The 19620-nt window shown below is 42.0% G+C and overlaps 1 pseudogene; it reads right to left on the bottom strand.

The window, feature by feature from the left end:
* Positions 1-2159: 2159 nt before the first annotated feature.
* LOC148113565 (uncharacterized) lies at positions 2160-6539 on the bottom strand (annotated as a pseudogene).
* Between the last annotated feature and the right edge of the window lie 13081 nt (positions 6540-19620).

The following is a 19620-nucleotide window of genomic DNA, read 5'->3' as shown; positions in this document are numbered from 1 at the left end:
TAGATTTCACCCCTGCCCAAAACCCCTGCTCTAGGGTGAATTGGGAATGGGGATTTTGCATGATCATTACAGTGGGGTGAGTTGGGAATGGGGATTTTGCATTATGATTGCTCATAAGTAAGTAGGAACCAGTAAAAGAGGAATGGAAAAATCCCTATCTGTAAATCAACGTTTTTTCAGTCTTGGCAAGTTTAAGATGGGCAAACTTCATGCTGCCTGGGGAATTCTGGGAATTGAAGTCCATGCACCTTAAAGTTTCCAAAGTTGAGAAGCATGGGAACCTCCAACATGCAAAATGTGGTTACTCATCCTAAAATGAATCCCCTTTACCTGGAGCTTCAAAATTTGCTGTTTGCTGGGGAGGTGTGTAGCTAAAAGTCAGTCTACATTTAGTCTACATCTGACTTTGGGGGTATTTCTTCATAACCAAACAAGTGTATTTTCTGTGCAGTTCACACTCCTTGCTCACCGGATCTGGATGTCACAAAGCAAAGCCCACATTTTACAATTAATCCCTATACCCCATTTTAGCTGGCAGAGTGCTGAGGAGGCTGAGTGCTGTCACGCCCCATGGCCACGCTCACCCAGCCACACCCACCCAGCTGGTCATTAGGGCAGAGAACCGGTTGTTAAATTGTTTGAATCCCACCACTGCTTTAAAGTGATATTTATTTTAATGGCAATTATTTTCCCCCCATCAATTCAGGATAATTGCTAACCACAGTTAATATTAATGCTAACCCAAGAGAAGTCATTTGAAAAATTGACTTCTACTATGTAAAAACGACACTAGAAAGAGTACAGAGAAGAGCAACAAAGATGATTAGGAGACTGGAGGCTAAAACATACAAAGAGCAGTTGCTGAAATTTGGTATGTCCAGTTTAATGAAAAGAAGGACTAGGGATGACATGATAGCAGTGCTCCAATATCTCAGGGGCTGCCACAAAGAAGAGGGAGTCAAGCTATTCTCCAAAGCACCTGAGAGCAGAACAAGAAGCAATGGGTGGAAACTAATCAAGGAGAGAAGCAACTTAGAACTAAGGAGAAATTTCCTGACACTTAGAACAATTAATTAGTGGAACAACTTGCCTCCAGTTGTGAATGCTCCAACACTGGAAGTTTTTAAGAAGATGTTGGAATGGTTAAGAACCATTTGTCTGAAATGGTACAGGGTTTCCTGCCTAAGCAGGGGGTTGGACTAGAAGATCTCCATAGTCCCTTTCAACTCTGTTGTCCTGTCATGTCATGTCCTGTTGACTAACTGGTCAAAAATAAAAAGCAAAGCATAGAAGTAAGAGAGCGACATATGATCTTTACCATACACATTGGTTCATAAATGGTTCATCAGCAAACTTGATTTTAGGGACAGTCCTGAAAACTATTCCAGATGTGATAACCAAGAACATAACTATGAACATCTCCAGAAGGCTATCTTCAAACTTGGTGGATCATATACTAATTGATAAATGTGGTCAATTTAAATAAGTGTCTCATGATGCACAAAGAACCTTAAAAATCCTTAATCTCGCATCCATATTATGCTGTCTATGTTTAACAAGGGAAAATAAGTTGGGTCAAAGCAGATATAAAATTATCTGTGGAAGTTACACCAGATTTTTCTCAGTTTTAATATATAACAGACCAGATTTAACAGATTCTGACGGGTCTTAATCCAAATTTTTTGTTTGTACTTGTCTGATTGTTCTGACACTTCCCATCTTGCTTACAATCTTTTTGGACTGTTGCCTTCCGGTAGAAGATACAGAACAATTAAAACTCGGGCCACATGTTTTCTGAATAGTTTTTATCCCAGAGCTATAATTGCACTCAACAATGAACTAAAGGGCCACCATTGGTGAGCTGTTAGACAGCATTATCTGGTCTGTTGTGTGGATGTTTGGGTGGTTTAGGGGTGGGGAATTGTGATGGGTGGGAGTGTGTTTGGGGATTGTTATGTGTGTTGGACCTGGTCTTTGGGTGTTAAGTGAATTTTGTTGTATGGGTATACTATGTATACACGTACAATGACAATAAAATGATGATGATGATGATGATGATGATGATGATGATGATGATGATGATGACAGTATACACAGCAAACGAGATAACCATACTGGGTTTTGTATCGCAAATCATTAGTCGAACACTTCCCAAGCATTTAGGACTGTGTGATGTATCGGCGGATTATGCGAGCAGATCCCAGTAAGGTGGCCTTCTGCAACTGACCAATAGTGATCTTGTCAGCACCAATTGTTTTTAAATGCTTGCCTAGGTCTTTAGGCACAGCACCCAGTGTGCCGAGTACCACTGGGACCACCTGCACTGGTTTATGCCAGAGTCTCTGCAGTTCGATTCTCAAGTCCTGATATCTGGTGACTTTTTCAAGTTGTTTCTCGTCGATTCTGCTGTCACCAGGTATGGCAATGTCGACTATCCACACTTTTTTCTTCTCCACAATCGTAATATCCGGGGTATTGTGTTCCAAAACTTTGTCAGTCTGTATTCAGAAGTCCCACAGTAGTTTTGCATGCTCATTTTCGACCACTTTTTCGGGCTTATGATCCCACCAGTTCTTTGCTACAGGCAGATGGTAGTTGTGACACAAGTTCCAGTGAACCATCTGAGCGACTGTGTTGTGACGTTGTTTGTAGTCAGTCTGAGCTATTGTCTTGCAACAGCTCAGTATGTGATCAATGGTTTCATCCGCTTCTTTGCAGAGTCTGCATTTGGGGTCATCAGCAGATTTTTCTATTCTGGCTTTGATTACATTTGTTCTGATGGCTTGTTCCTGGGCTGCAAGAATCAGGCCTTCGGTTGTTGTTCTTGTTCTTGTTGTTGTTGCTGCTGTTGTTGTTGTTGTTGTTGTTGTTGTTGTTGTTGTTGTTATTATTATTATTATTATTATTCACAAATTCCATTAATATTTTGATTTAATAGATTTGTTATTGTAAACAGTGTGTAGACTATTTGCCTATCAATCTATTCATCCGGATATATGTATTATGGCTATTCTCACATGCAGAATGGACATTCATCAAATTCTGGGTTTTCTATTCTCATTTATAATATTTAACATAAGAAATTGCCATTTTTCTCTATGCAGAAACATTCCTTAAATATTTATATTAGCGCTCAATCTCTACATATAAATTCCGAGATCGTCAGGAAAAAAAACCAACAATCCAGGTTCCTCACGTTAAATGTTAAAGGTTAGCTGGATTTTATTCCTAACTTAATCTAAGATAGGAATGTTTAAAGAGTGCCATGATTGCTTTATGAAGTTATGGGTTTCGCTTGCAAGTAAGTGAAACATTATTTATTGTACACGCATATTGTGAAGCCCAAATAAAAATTACATTTGCTGTTTTAAAAAAGACGGAGCTGAATAGCACTCTTCCAACATCTGGTTGATTGACATTCCCCAATTTACTTGTCAATCACAGCCACCACTGAGGTAGGCAGGCGGTGAAATGATCTCTCTGGCAGATGTATTCTTAAAAATGGATTGCAGATGTAATTTCAAGAAACACTTGCTTATCATCTAATGAAGGTTCCTTTTCTTTTAAAAAGTAGCACATTCACATTGCTAGCTGTTGTTCAGTTTATAGGCAAATTCAAGTGGGAAAATGCTTATTTGAAGTGCTTTAAGTATTTGCTAATAGGGGAAACCAACCAAATATTTGATTTGACAGTGCTTTGCATTCGATTCTAGAAAAAGGGGGTGGGGAAGAAAAGAATGAGTAAGTGAAAACATTTTATACTGTGTAAAATGTATATTATTGTGTGACAAATAATCCACAGGCATGGAAAGGAAGGTGTCTAGATTGATTCAATTGAGATTAAAAATTGATGTGATAATTTGGGGTAATATATAATACAACTCTAAAGACACAGCACAGAATTTTAAACCTACAAGCATAGTTACGTAAGTATCTATGAATTCTACATGCTTTGAAAATGTACGCAATAACAGCTATATGGAATTTAACAAATGACTTAGAAGAGACGGCTGGCACCTCTATAAAACTGCTTTATTTATTTATTTACTTTTCAGACTTCTATGTGAGTTTGGAAAAAGACAAGGCTGATTGAATGAATGAGGCTCATGAAAGATGCAGCCGTTTGATGAGATGGCATCTTAAAGCAGCCACAACTTTTCTGGGGTTCCCACTGAAGCTTGGAAGCAGATGCGGCTGCTTTGAAGAAGTGCTAAAAATCACTTTTTGCACCTTCTGTAATGTCTTTTCCAAATCATTTCTGAAGTTTGCGGGACAGTCTGATATACTGAGCTTGTTCAAAAACACTGTCTTTTTTGGAGGAAATGTGTTGATTGAAATTTGTGGCCCAGGGAATACCGTATTTTTCGGAGTATAAGATGCACCGGAGTAAAATAAGAAAAAAGCTGATTGGCAGGTGGATGGGCCTCCCAGAATACCCCCAATCAGCTGTTCCCAGAGGTGAATTTTAGCAACAGGTTCCTTGGTTGTGAACTCTGTGCCTTGCTCTTTTTTTGCTTTTTTTTCTGCCTCTGAAACTTCTGAAACTCTGTTTCAGGAAAAACTTTCTTTTCTGCCTCTGAAAGCCTCCAAAACAGAGCTTCAGAAAAAAAGCCTCTGAAGCTCTGTTTGGGGGGCTTCTTTTCTGAAGCTCTGTTTGGGCGCTTCTTTTCTGATGCTTCGTTTCTGATGCTTTTTTCAGCCTCTGAAACCTCTGTTTGAGAAGATAGGTGGGGCTACATTCGGCATATAAGATGCACCCAGATTTTCACCCTCTTTTTTGTGGGAAAAAGATGCGTCTTATACTCCGAAAAATATGGTAAGTGATCCCTGTAATTTGATTCTCTCCAGTTTAGGATGAAATTAAAGTGGCTTCCTGATATCAGCTGGCATCTCTCTAAAACTGCTTTATTCGTTTTTAGACTTCTATGTGAGTTTGGAAAAAGACAAGGTTGATTGAACGAGTCTCATTACAGATGTAGCTGTTTGATGAGTTGGCATCTTAAAGCAGCCACAACTTTTCAGCGGTTCACACTAAAGCTTGAAAACAGATGCAGCTGCTTTGATTCTTTCCAGTTTAGGATGAAATGAATGTGGCTTCCTGGTATCAGCTCACACCATAAATGGTTCATGGACCAGGCCATGCTTGTTGCATCGTCAGCTTCTTGGATATCACTCTCTATACAGTCTGACATGAATTTGACCGCATGGGTTTAAATGCTATAAAAATACATTTGTTCTTATCTGAATTGGGGTCTAGCCAATTCCTATTGGACTGAAGAAAAACCATCTTCCAATGTTCAAATAGGACTTTCACCTCCTTTCTGCAGAGCCGCAAGGCATTTATCTTTCTGACTTGCTCTTCATTTCACCTAAACCATTTGGATCAAATATTGTCAAAACAAGCTGATTAGCTGAACATTTTAACCTCACCTCTCAGATGTCTTATGCAGAAACTGTTAGCCGGTCAAAATGCAAAATATTAAACAAGGTCACGGTAGTATCTCATCCTCCTATAATTCACAGATTACAAAAGGCATTAAAATTCCGATACCCCATTCATAAGGAAAAGATTATAATGAGAATAGAAAATGGCACAACATTAATTCATTTTGTGACAAAAATATAATGAGAATGGGAAATAGTACAAACATAACTCATTCCTGCTACAGCTATAAGATTGTAATGTCATGGTTCATATCACATACTCAGAAAGAAAGGCAGGGCCAGAGAAATGTTACAGGGCGATTCAGGGTGGTTAATTCTGAATTTAGACATCATTACGGCACATACAATGTCATAAACATTTAACTTCTGTATATATATTACAATTCCCAATTTTCTGTTTCAGTACGTTGGCAACTTTTTTTTTTTAAGAGCGTCAATCAACATTTCCTTTGAAATTCTTCATTGGAATCGTTGGTTTCGCCCTTAATAAAATGGGTTGCGTTACCCATATTAGGTTGTTACAGTGTTGCATGAAAACCGACATGCGTACAGAATATTTTGGCTTGTGGGGGATGAGCATCATCTCTTTGATAGAAACAGAATTGGGCAACTGGAATGGATACACTCTTCTGTCCAAGCAGAAGTTGGCAACTGACATTTGTGTGTTTAGTAGGTTAAGGTTCTTGATGACTTTGGAGATACCATGTCCCCATCGGAGCCTGAATCTGCAGAGGAAGACGAGCCGGAGCTGGAGCCAATGGAGATTGAGGGATCGGCTTCGTTGGCTTTGGAGGAATGTGGGGTCAGGTCAGGCCAGGGCCTTTCAGGCTTGTAGGTAGGGAGGGATGGGGGCAGGATGACCAAGAGAGGGCAATCAGGGAACATGAAGAGCGACAGAGCTCAGGTGATGAGCAATGACCACCCCCTCCTGATCCCCGAGCATGGAGAGTGGAGAGAAGGCAGGAACAGTGCAGACTGACCCAATGACACGGGAGGAGAATGCCCCATCCCTCTTCACAAGGCATACCTGGGTACTGAGCTTTAAGGAAACGCTTTGGGGAGGGGCACTTGTCAGGAACAAATGCTGAATTCATGGAGTGTTGTGTGCCATTGCCGATGTTTGGAGTTTTCTGGACTTCTTACTTTATTTCTTGCTTCCTGGATTAATTGCCTTGTTCCTTTGCTTCCTGGACTCATTGACTTATTCCCTTGCCCTGTTGGATTTCTTGCTTTGCAGCCATTGTGCTCAGAACATTGTGCTGGACTACTTCCAGCCAGAGGCTGTTGGAAGTGTGTGTGTATGTGTGTGTGTGTGATCACTTTGCTCTGGGAGTTGCCATAAACACGGGAGCATTTGGGGGAAAGATAGAGCAATAAAGGGGCAGTTTGAACTATCAGCTGACTGTGTTGCCTCTGTGCCTTGCCCCGGGTCATCACAGGAGGTCTCCAATTGGTATAGAACAGGGGTTCCCAACCTCTGGTCCCTGGATCGGCACTGGTCGGTGGCATGCCAGAAACCATTCCACCCAAACAAGCAAAGTCCCATCCGCGGGATGCAAGCAGTATATAAAACCATGCCCTCTCTGGTCCATAGAAAAACTTTTTTCCATGGGACCAGTCTCTGGTGCCCAAAAGGTTGGGTATAGAAGACCACTGGTATAGAAGACCAGCACTATTAGGGCTTTCTTGATTTTTGAACGAACTGTTGGAGCCAGTTGCTGTTCAAGAAAAAGTAGCAGGTCCATCTGGTGTAGAACCAGAGGTGGCATTCAGCCGGTTTGGACTAGTTCACCTGAACCTGTAGTGGAAATTGCGGGTACGCCCGCCCACCTGTATGCCACCTCTATGCCATCCTATTTAGGCATGTTCTTGAGGCCAGGCGCATGCAGAAGGCGCACGTGACAGCAAAGTACATGCACGGAAGGCCAGGCGCATGTGCGAAGGCAGGTGCATGCTTGAACCAGGCGCATGCACGAAGTGAGCATGTGCACGCATGAAGCGAACTAGTAGTAACATAATCTGAAACCCATTGCTGTGTAGGACCTACTTGGCAGTGGGAAGCATGATGGGGACTTGCTGATTGTTAGAAGATCCTGGCCCCTCTCAGTAATACAAATAGTTGCTGTTTGCAGTAGCTATTTGAGAAAGGTTAGGAGGCAGTTCAACCATTCAAAGAGGTCAGGTCACTGGGAGGACTTACAGATTCTGGTTTTGAATGTCGAGCAGCCCATTTGCATTGCCGTCAGTCATTGTGACAATTATATAATGTTAGGGAACAACAATAGAGACCGTGTGTTCATTTTTTTTCTCCCACCCCAATTTGCCCTTTGGGCTGGAAAAGTGTGTCCTGTATGGCCTTCTATATGGTAAGCCTTGTGGGCTGCAACTGTCATTTTAAAAAGCACTATGCAATTAATTCAATTAGGCAAATCTCCATCTGTCTTGATTAGATCTACCTATTAATCCAACCAGCAGGAGGAGGGGGGAATGGATGGACAGATATTTAATGAATGAATAATGTTATTGCCTCCCCACTCAACAAAATGAGATCAGTTGTAGCAAACATATTCTTTTTGAGATCAGCTTGTTAAATACCATATTTTTTGGAGTATAAGATGCACCTTTTCCCCCCAAAAAAGAGGGTGAAAATCTGGATGTGTCTTATACTCTGAATGTAGCCCTACCCAGCTTCTCAAACGGAGGTTTCAGAGGCTGAAAAAAGCATCAGAAATGAAGCTTCAGAAAATAAGACCCCAAACAGAGCTTCAGAGCCTTTTTTTCTGAAGCTCGGTTTCGGAGGCTTTCAGAGGCAGGGAAAAAAAGTTTTTTTCTGAAGCGGAGTTTCAGAAGTTTCCGAGGCAGAAAAAAAAGCAAAAAAAAAAAAAAAAAAAGCAAGGCACAGAGCTCACAACCAAAGAAATTGCTAAAATTCACCTATGGGGACAGCTGATTGGGGGTATTCTGGGAGGCCGATCCACCTGCCAATCAGCTTTTTTCTTATTTTCCTCCCCAAAAACTAAGGTGCGTCTTATACTCCGGTGCGTCTTATACTCCGAAAAATACGGTAATTGAAATAGGCACCTTAATAATAACTTAAAGTTTAAGGCATCACTATTGTTGTGATCAACTGACGGCATACCATCTAAGTACCAGTTTAAATCACAGACATTTAGTAAATCGATAGAGTCCATTGGAATAAAATAAATGTGAACAAGCACAATACATCAATCAATCAATCAATCAATTTAAAATTCCCTTCTTTTAGAGGTCTTCCAGCATCCGAGGTGCATACACTTTCCAAAACTATTCAGGAAAGGCATTCAAGAGCCAATCTGTGGCATCTTCTTAAGTTAATAGACTGTTTGATCTAATACCAAGTAATAGATTATTAGATTATGCTTCCAATTTGCTATTTGGGTCTTTTGGCTGTAAATAAATTGATTGAATGTATCTGTTTTGCAATGGGCAGTCTTACAGGATGAAGGCAAGCCAGGGATCATTTATCTGGCCACAGTTCTTCCTATTCGGAAATGATAATTAATACTCAACTCTGCTTATGCAGTGAAGCATTTGCTCCTGACAGGTCGTGTATACTAATTTCCCAACTATCTGAATCTTTAGGGAAAGACAAGGTCAGTTTCCTTGTTTAAGAAGAAGAAAAAAGTAAGTTTTGTTTAATTATGTGATAGTACTTACGATATCATAATCATAATAAGCAGTTTGGTGGTTTGAATCCCTACTGCCACGTAATGGAGTGAGCTCCCGTTACTTGTCGCAGCTTCTGCCAACCTAGTAGTTCGAAAGCACGTAAAAAATGCAAGTAGAAAAATAGGGACCACCTTTGGTGGGAAGGTAACAGCGCTCCATGCATCTTCGGCATTTAGTCATGCCAGCCACATGACCATGGAGACATATTCGGACAGCGCTGGCTCTTTGGCTTTAAAACAGAGATGAGCACCACCCCTAGAGTCAGGAACAACTGGTACATATGTGCGAAGGGAACCTTTACCTTACCTTATTTATGATAACAGCAACCTGTATCTACTAATGATGTTGTCAGGCCTGGAAGCCATCTTTTGCATTGGGCCTTCAGGCCTGCCACATTTACTACTGTGGGAAACTGGGAGAGGGGATTGTATGAAGCAGGGGTGATATATAGTCATAATAACATTCCCCTCTCAGACAGTCAAGGACATCTTGCCCTGTACCTGGGGTGTGTGACTGGGAGGCATCTCCAGTTAGGATGGTGCTTTGATTGGACCATGTGATGGACATGTGGGTGCTGGGCAGGGACGTGGACTTTCCTTTGGGTGGGGAAAACCTGGAAGCTTTCAGATTTGGGTTTTCCCAGATGTGCCAATATGACATCTCTAATAAAATGGAACTTCAAGCCTCGGAGTTTTCTTTCATTGGGGGTGTTACTTGGAACCCTGACACATGTAGCGATAGAGGGAAACTTCTCTTTAATTGCCCAAAGAAGATACTGTAGGACAGGGCTGTCAAACTCAATTTCATTGAGGGCCACATCAGGGTTGTGTTTGACCTCAGGGACCTGGGGTGGGCGTGGCCAGCTCAACATCACTCATGTCACGGTCACCTGTGATGGCCCAAGCACTCTGCCAGTGAAAACGGACTCTCGAGCTCCATTTTCAGCTGTGACAGCCTCCTGCAACCCGCTGCCAGTGAAAACGGAGCTCGGGAGAACTGTGTACAGCCCTCCCGGGCTCCATTTTCGCTGGCAAAGGCACCAAGGACTGATCCTTTGCTGTTTCCAGGGCAGCCCTGCGGGCCAGATCTAAGCAGGCTGGATCCAGACTCCGGGCCTTGAGTTTGACACTCCTGCTGTAGGAGATGATCATGCTAAAACTGACAGAGGAGTCAGGTACATCATCAGTCTTGAGTCTTTTCATGCCCACAAGAGATAAATCCATCCCCTCTTGAATTCTATTCCATCTACCACCAATTTGCTTTGACCATTGCTAGTTCAGATTCTTGTAACAATAGCAATAGCACTTAGACTTATATACCACTTCACAGTGCTTTACTAAGCGGTTTACAGAGTCAGCATAATGCCCACAATAATCTGCATCCTCATTTTGCTGTCCTCGGAAGGATGGAAGGTGAGTCAACCTTGAGCCAGTGAGAATTGAACTGCTGAACTGCAGGCAGCCGGCAGGCAGCAGAAGTAGCCTGCAGTACTGCGTTCTAACCACCGCACCACCGCAGCTCTGTAGAGAGCATAAACTTGCAATAAACCTTTTATATTCATTTGAATATAATATTCATTGTTTTTCTGTGCTTGACAGAGATGCAAATATTTGTGAAATTCATCTTACATTTTGTATGGATTAAAATTAATCCAGAACAGAGGACATCCATATGTGAAAGAAGCAAATAAATGCCCAAATCCATTTGGAAGGCACCTAAAAGTCTAATCAAGCAAAAATGACAATATTTTGACAATATTGGAGACTATGAAAGACTGCAGAGTTCTCTCCTTCCTTCCTTCCCTCTCTCATTCTTTAAACTTTGACTTTAAAAGACATATCTTTGTGCAGAAAAGCATAATGCTGTGTCTTTTTTTCTTATCTAATGATTAATCCATACACATTTCTCTGTAAAGCTAGACTCACCCCCAAAAAAAGAAAAAAAAAGGTTGATAAAATTGCCTAATATTGATTACGTGACTGCTATTCTGGGATAGTGAAATCGTCTTTCTGAATGCATAACATATATTTCAGAGATGTCGACAAGCCCAGCAATAATTGTGAAGCAGGGTTTTTTATTTAAATGGATGTGTATGCTTTGCGGTATCTATTGTTTCCGTAGGAGAACATAAGAAGTTTCAAAGCAGGAGAATCATACTTTTCAAAAACATCACTTTCCTGCTTATAAAGAACTACCGTATTTTTTGGACTATAAGACGCACCGGTGTATAAGACGCACCAAGATTTTGAAGAGGTAAGTAAGAAAAAAAAGGTTTTTGCCCTCCCTGGCCCTCAGGAGCAGTCTGCAGGCCTCCCAAAACCCTCTGTATGCCCCGTTTTTTCCAAAAATGGCCATTTTCTGCCCATTTTTGTGAAAAACGAGGCACACAGAGGGTTTGGGAGGCCTGCAGAGCACTGCTGGGGGCTGGGGGAAGGCAAAATGCCCCTGTTTTTGTGAAAATCAGGTGAAAAATGGGCCTGTTTTTTGCAAAAATTGAATGGGCGGGGCTTCCACCCTCTTTTAGGAGGGAAAAAAGTGTGTCTTATACTCCGAAAAATACGGTATTTAGTCCAGGAAACTTTATACATTCGGATAGAGAATTTGCCATTTTATGGTATACAATATTCGTATGTAGGCTACCTTATAAAGTATTTTGTATGTGTATGTTTCTGCGGGTGCACCCATGCCAGGGGTGAAATCCAGAAGGTTCTGACAGGTTCTGGAGAACCGGTAATGGAAATTTTGAGCAGTTCGGAGAACTGGTAGCGGAAATTTTGAGTAGTTCGGAGAATCGGCAAATACCACTTCCGTATATAAGTCAAAGTGCTATTGCTATCTCAAGGTGAATCCTATTGTCCTGAAAGCCATCTGTGGAAATCTATCTTACTTATCATATAAGTACACTTTTTTTTCAAATAGAAAAAATACCCCGTAGATCTTTATTCTCTTTAAAGAGCATCTTTCTCTTTTCTAGTGTTTGATGAAAAGGCATCATTCAAATATTGAGCAGGCCATGTTTGGAAGAAAGTATGCTAGTTAAATGCCAATGTTTGTAGAGTCTACTTGCAGATTGTTTTTTAGGTTGCAGAAATTGCTGTGATTTCCACAGGAAGCTTTTTTGGGGGGAGTCTTGATGATTGACAGTGCATGGAAAATATGCAGCTCGCCAGTGTTAAATGAGAATGACACTGTTGGAAATCCTCATTGATATGTCATGGAGAATCTCTCCTTGTGCTCCTAAAATGGTTCCCTCTGCAGCCATGTCATATCTTCCGTTCAAGGGAGACACTCAAGGATCCTTGGCAGCCTCCTAGGAGCTGGGGAACAATGGGATCTCTGTTCTGATCCAGCTCCCAAACACGACAAACCCTCTGTAGTTAAACAAATGTTCCCTTTATTAGAAGCACCAGCAGCCCCAGAAAAAAGTATTTCTCTCTCTCTCTCTCTTACAGCAGGCCGTCCAACAGGGAGATGAATAGTTGTCTGCCACACCTATTCATCTCTGCCCCCTGCCTTTTATCCCCAGAGCTAGGGTGGGGCTTCACTAGCAGTAGTGTCTCTTCCCGTCCCAAGAATCAGCCCATAGATTTCCACTGCTCTCCTCTCCTCTGCCTTCTGTGCATCCACGCCTCAGGCACTGGACCCAGCTGTTCCTCCTCTTTCTCATCAGCCACCTCCAGACCTGGGGGCTGTTGACTCTCCATCTGAGGGCTGACGGATGGCCCAGGCTCCACCTCTGTCTCTCTCTCTGACAACTCCATTCCCTCTTTCCCCTCAGAGCTCTCAGGTTGCCTTGATGCTGGCCCTGACTCCCTCGCCGCCGCCTCATCTGATTCAGCTGCTGGAGGGGCCAGTGGCCAACAGGCCACAACAATCTCTGCTTCCTCCACCTATTACAGACTCTCCAGCCCACAAAAGAAAGATCCAAACATCAGTTCTTTGTGTTATTCCATCCCTCCGCCTGACTCGCTTTCTTCCTTAACATTGGTTTTTCACGGAGGGCCTTCATCAAAACGGGTAACCAATCCACTTGCAAAATGGCTTGACGGATCTGCTCCGAAGACCTGCCAATAATGCTAATCTTCAAATGGTTGGATCCCACCGTGGAGAAACGCCTTTGTGGAGACCAGCCATGTCTGTGACTTTGACAAAGGAACTGCTGACTTGCATCACTGTTTGTCTTTTGATGTGAAAGAACAAATCGATTTATAGAGCTTTTGCTTGCCGATGTAAGATATGATTAGTATGCAGGAAGACCTTTCCACAGTGTCATTTGTTTATTTAGCTGTCTCTGCAGTTAGCCCTGACTGTGTATACTTAATTAACACACACAAAGCAAGAAGAAATAAAGACTAGATCTACGACCACACAATTATTTACTGTTACATTATATGTCACCCTCTCCCAAAGCACCACTTATATTTTAAAGGCAATACGTAAAAATATGCATTCAAGACCACATTTACAGAATTTAAAGTCAATTACAGTTGTCCTGCTAACGTGGCACCGGGAGGAAAAATAGTGCTCTGAAATAAAAACTCACAGAAGTCTGACATGCACATATTTTGAACTCGGTGAAACTTTTGAAACTAGGACGTGAAACTCATTTTGGGAAGGATTCAAGTGTCTTCTTGGATAATCATGTTGAAATTCAAAACCAGATTATTTTTTCACAGAGAAAATTACTTCAATCCTTTGTCTTCCTTTCACAATAATAATAATAATAATAATAATAATAATAATAATAATAATAATAATAATAATAATAATAATAATAATAATAATAATAATAATAATAATAATAATAATAATAATAATTTTATTTCTATACCGCCCTTCTCCCGAAGGACTCAGGGCGGTGTACAGCCTATTTAAAAACACAAGACAAAACAACGATTTAAAATTTAAAATGATTAAATAAATTTGGCTCAATTTAAAACCCCAGAAATTTAAAATATCCCAATTTAAAATTATTATGTTGATAGCCCGGCCTGGCGGAACAACAGGGTCTTCAGTGCGCAGCGAAACACCCGGAGGTTGGAGATCTTACGTATTTCCAGGGGCAGTTCATTCCACAGGGCTGGGGCTCCCACAGAGAAGGCCCTCCCCCTGGGTGTCGCCAGCCGACATAACTTGGCCATGGCACCCTGAGGAGACCCTCTCTGTGGGAGCGGACTGGCCGGTGAGAGGCTATTGGTGGCAGAAGTATTCAAACTTCATTGGAAGATAAGCAAGCAACTTCCTTTTCCCACATTGAAATTTGAACTCATTGAGTATTTTATTTTTAATGCTATTCCTAATGTGTCTCTTTAAAGAATGTCTTTCTCTTTTTGCTTGTGTTTGGTCGATAGGCAAATGTCTCTTCTTTAAATTAGCAGCATTCAAATGAACTTTTTTCTTCTTCTTCTTCTCCTCCTCCTCCTCAGTTTCTGCCATGTAGTCTGTTTCACTTCTTATTCCAAACATTGTTGAGACTTTATACAAAATGCCCTTTGGATGTTTTACTGAGGTGAATAGACTTTGTAAAGCATCTTCGGAGACTTGGATCATCCTGCATTTCAAGTTTTTTTCTTGCTCTCTTGTGGAAATGTCAGCTGAGAAACAAGACTAGCAAAAAAGCAAAGGCATTGGAGACTTTCATGTCAATAACGAATGATCAATAGCAGTTGCTGGAAAATTGATGTTCAGTCAGCAATTTAATAAATATTCACATACAGTTTTGTTCTTTCTTGGAAAAGAAAAAAAAAATCAAAACCAACAAATTTCTCAGAATAAAAGGTAATGCTAGGCAGGATAACACCAAGACATATTCATCACAATTCTTATTTTTTTACGAAGGCAAATGAAGGCAACTTATTTTTTAGTTCTTTACAAATTTACATGCTAACTTACAGTATACTTGAGTGCTTTCTTTGTATGTGACAGAACATAAAAACCCCCTCCAAATTAGTATTTTAGTGTATAACTAAAAACATGGAAAGCAAAGAGAGAAAGAGGGGGGGAAACCCACAACAAAACTAAAGTTGCGCTGATTAGTTTGATTTGAGACTCTCAATTTCTTTGTACAAATCCAAGCCTAGTCATATGATCTACGCAGACAACTGCTTCTGTAGGCAGTTAGTCATCAGATATATCATTTCCTTTTGTGTGTCTGTGAAGTGGTTTATAGCAAGGGTGTCAAACTCAAGGCCCGCAAGCCAGATGCGGCCTGCGGGGTGCTTAGATTTGGCCCCTGAGGCTGCCCTGGAAACAGCGAAGGACTGGCCCGCGATGCAGTGGTAGGTTCCTCCCGGTTTGGCCCGGTTCTCCCGAGCCGGTAGCGGTGACGATATGATGTCACCGAACCGGTTCTGCCCCCCCCGCCCCTCCACACCCACCCCTCCACTCCCGCGTTATTCTTACCTTTTATTTGGCCCCACCCCCAATCTATTGCTGCCTCCTGAGTCCCAGCTGATGGCTAGAGGGAAAAAAACTGTTTAAAGTCTTGCCGCGGGGTTTCAAAGGGCCGCCCTACAGCTGATCAGTGTTAAAAGAAAACAAATGAGTAGATCAGTGCCTGCAAAAATAAATGGGTAGACCAGTGCCTGCAAAAATACATGAGTAGATCAGTGCCTGCAAAAATGCATGAGTAGATCAGTGCCTGCAAAAATACATGAGTAGATCAGTGCCTGCAAAAATAAATGGGTAGACCAGTGCTTGCAAAAAATAAATGGGTAGATCGATACAGCTCTGCTAGCAGTTAAAACCCTGGTAGACCAGTACGTCTTCTAAATCCTAAATAATTGTCACATGACCCTCAAGCCACACTCACAAAATAAGCCACGCCCACAGAACCGGTAGTAAAAAAATTTAGAAACCACCCCTGCCGCGATGCCTTTGCCAGCAAAAATGGGCTCTCGAACTCTTTTCAGCTGTGACGGCTTCCTGCAGCCCTGTGCCAGTGAAAACAGAGCTCAGGGGGGCACATGCACCTCTGCTTAGTTTCGATTTCACTGATAGAAGGCTGCAGGAGGCCATCACAGCCGAAAACAGAGCTCGGGAGCCCTTTGTTGCTGGTAGAGCGCTCGGGCCACCACAGGTGTCCCCGACATGAGTGATGTCAAGCTGTCCACTCCCTCCCTGGCCAAGCCCACCTGGGAACCCAAGGTCAAATGCAACACTGATGCGGCCCTCAATGAAATCTAGTTTGACACCCCTGATTTATAGACAACTTCCAAGCAGGAAGTTGTTCTGACCTAGGCTTCCTGAGTCATTAAAACACACAAGTAGTCCCAAAAACCTCTTATTGCAACAGCTGTGAATTCTGTTCATTCACAGATGAGTCCCCATTAGTTATAAAGAGTCCTTCAGGAGAAGTCCTTCAGGATAATCACCCACCTTTATCTCCCTTGACATGCTGCCAAAGACCTAATTGGCAAAGCTACACGGAGTCCAGAATCAAATAGAGGTTCAGGCTTTAAGCTAAACTGAATGAACAAACGTTGCTTCCTGCAAAGGCCCATGTACCTTTGCTCCTCTTTTAAGTCTTATGGGAGAAGCCAATCATCTCCCAGCCCTACTCCCGAGTCATCCCTTTGGTTTTAGCTGTTCTTGCCTTCTGACAGCTCTGTGCATGCACGCACTGGGAACAGGCTCCTCCTGTTCCTCTGCCTTGCTGAGGTCCGACTCTGGAGGCTCTGGAGGCAGCACGTACCTCCCAGATGGCCCTTTCTCTGCCTCCAATGCAGAGCCCTTGTCTGAGCCTTCCCCAAATTCCAGGACTGGCCCATGGTCCTCCCCAGCCTCCTCACTGTCCGACTCTGCTGCCAGCTTCGCAGGCTGCTGGCGGACCACAACAGAAGTAGAACAAAATTTTCTAAAGACAAAAGTGCCACATTGTTTTGACAAAGCAAAAGTAATTTAGGAGGTGGGAATGGTATTGTTCAGTCACAAGCTCCTGTAGGAGACTCCAAGGTCAGCGAGGAAGCCACTTTGCAGAAGATGTCAACTCTTGATAGTAGACCGTACATTTTTCCTTCAGAAATGTCCACTTTCTTCTGAGTATGCTTTCATTTTTTTACTCTTCTGTGGGAAATTTGGCTGTTGAATCTTCACTAGACGTAGAAGAGTTCATCAGATTCCCACATAATACTTCCAGTGTTTTCTAGAGCTGACCAGTCAAATATCAACAAGTGGAACAGCCTTTTTGCTTTCAGTGATTTCACTGAAGTGGCCCGCGGAGCCATGTCGCCTGGCATGCCAGCTGTCGCCACAGCCCAGTTTCACCACACATGCGTGCGTGCCTCATACATGCACCCGCCCCCCTGCACATGCATGGCAGAGACCTGAAGACCAGCTGGCCGGCGGGAGGCATGCATGCATGCATGAGGAAGCTGGGCTGGGGTGACAGCTGGCATGCCAGGCAACATGGCTTCGTGTGCCACTTCAGGCACGCGTGCCATAAGTTCGCCATCGCGGTCCTAGAGAGTCTCCTGGGGAAATTGTCCTCCCTCCCACCCACCCCCCAGGAAGTTCCAGATCATCTCCCCCCTCTGTGTAGAATTTCTTTCAGATTTGCAATATAACCATTTGGTGTTAACAATCGTGTATAAGCATTTCCATAAGGGAAAAACTTGACCTTTCTCCATAGCTAGCTATACTATTGTCTGTTTTGGCTTCTAAGGGCATATAATTACATTTTAAATGGGTTTCTGAACATCTTTGTGCTGGCATGATGATCCCATTTAATAAAGCATTAAGAAACAAAACGTATCAGAATAAAAATCTTTCTTCTGAGCAATTCAGTCAAAGTGCATCTTCGCGGAAGGCAAGAAGGATAAACAAGATTGTGAACAATACAACCACCACTTTCAAATACGCTTTGTTGTTTTCTTTTAATTCACTAAAATTAATCTTATAGATATAGATGCCAGATTTGCATTAATTAAAACTCCACTGTAGAAGCCAGGCTTAATTGCAATCAAATTTGCTTAATTATGCATGGCGAGAGATTCCCAAATGAGAAAGGTTTTAGTAAAGATTTTTGTTTTTTATACTGACAAAATAAATTGAAATTGTCATTTTTTTGTGTTTTATGTAACACTTGTAAATAATTTGTGGAGCACCTTAAGTCTTCTATGTAAAGCAATGTTATTGCTTAAGTAATTATAACAATCTGCATTTTTCATTGTTAATTGTCGGTGTCAGCCTCATTAATTTTAATTTACAGCCTGTAATGAAATTAAGAAAATTTTATGCTGATCTGCTGAAACTTGTTTCATAGCAAGTTACTTAAGAAAACTAAAGTTTTCGGAAAGAGTAGAATTAGCAAGTGTGCACACTGTTGATCACGGTATCAAAGCTCTGCTTCTTCTTTCCACATAAAAGGCAGGTAAGTGACAGGATAATGCAAACATCTTTGCCATCCTTGGAAATCACTTATCATCCAAAATGTGGAAAAGTAGGACAGCAAGAAGTAAATGTTTGTCCTCTACAGAGTTGAATCAGCACCCCCTGCTATGAACTAAGGAGTGAGTAGGATCCCTGCAAAGTGACAACAGCACAGAGATGCAAACATACTGCATCCAGTTTTGGTCAACATATTACAGTGGTCAGCAACCCGCAGCTCTGAAGCCGCATGTGGCTCTTTCAACCCTCTGCTGCGGCTCCCTGTCGCTCAAAATATGTGTCACAACTGCCAATGTGCAACACCCACCGACGCACAATTTATTAAGCTTTTTGATCCCCGGTAGGCCAATCATGGATAAATCCAAGAAAAGAAAAGTTTCAGAAGAAAACAGAATCTTTAATTGAACTATATATGCTAGTTCTGTGGCCGCTCAGGAAATAGTCAGGTACGGGAAGAGTTTTGTGGTTCTCGGTGTCTTCTTTTCTGTAGGAAATGGGTCCAAGTTGCTTTCTGAGTGTTTAAGGTTGCCCACCCCTGCCACTTATTTCCCAAAGCACCAGAAGGCAAGAGAAGAAGCAACGGATGGAAACAAATCAAGGAGAGAAACAACCTGGAGTTAAGGAGAAACTTTCTAACAACGAGGACAATTAACCAGTGGAACAGATTGCCTTCAGAAGTTGTGGGTGTTTCATCACTGAAGGTTTTAAAGAAAAGACTGGCAGCCACCTATCTGAAATGGTATAGGATCTCCTTCTTGAGCATGGGGTTGGACTAGAAGACCTCCAAGGTCCCTTCCAGCTCTAATCTGATTGACTGAATGTAGAATCAATACATTGATCCTGTAAAAGTTGCTTGGATTTTTTTTGATGTCCAGACTGAGATTTTTTTTTCATCTGCCATAAATCACGGCATCAAACATCATCCATCATTTTGGGAAATGCTGTATGAAGTTACTCAGATTGGCGGTCTTCAAATGCCATATATCAAATGAGAACTTAGAATCAAATAAAGTAGTTAATAGCGGAGAGCTTGACAAGGACATGTAGTTAGGTCCGAAATAAATTACAGCACTTTCCAGA

The sequence above is a fragment of the Pantherophis guttatus genome, chromosome 5 (assembly GCF_059756535.1).
Source record: "Pantherophis guttatus breed Tessera chromosome 5, ASM5975653v1, whole genome shotgun sequence".
NCBI classification, from domain to species: Eukaryota; Metazoa; Chordata; class Lepidosauria; order Squamata; family Colubridae; genus Pantherophis; species Pantherophis guttatus.
This window is presented reverse-complemented; position numbering and strand designations above follow the sequence as displayed.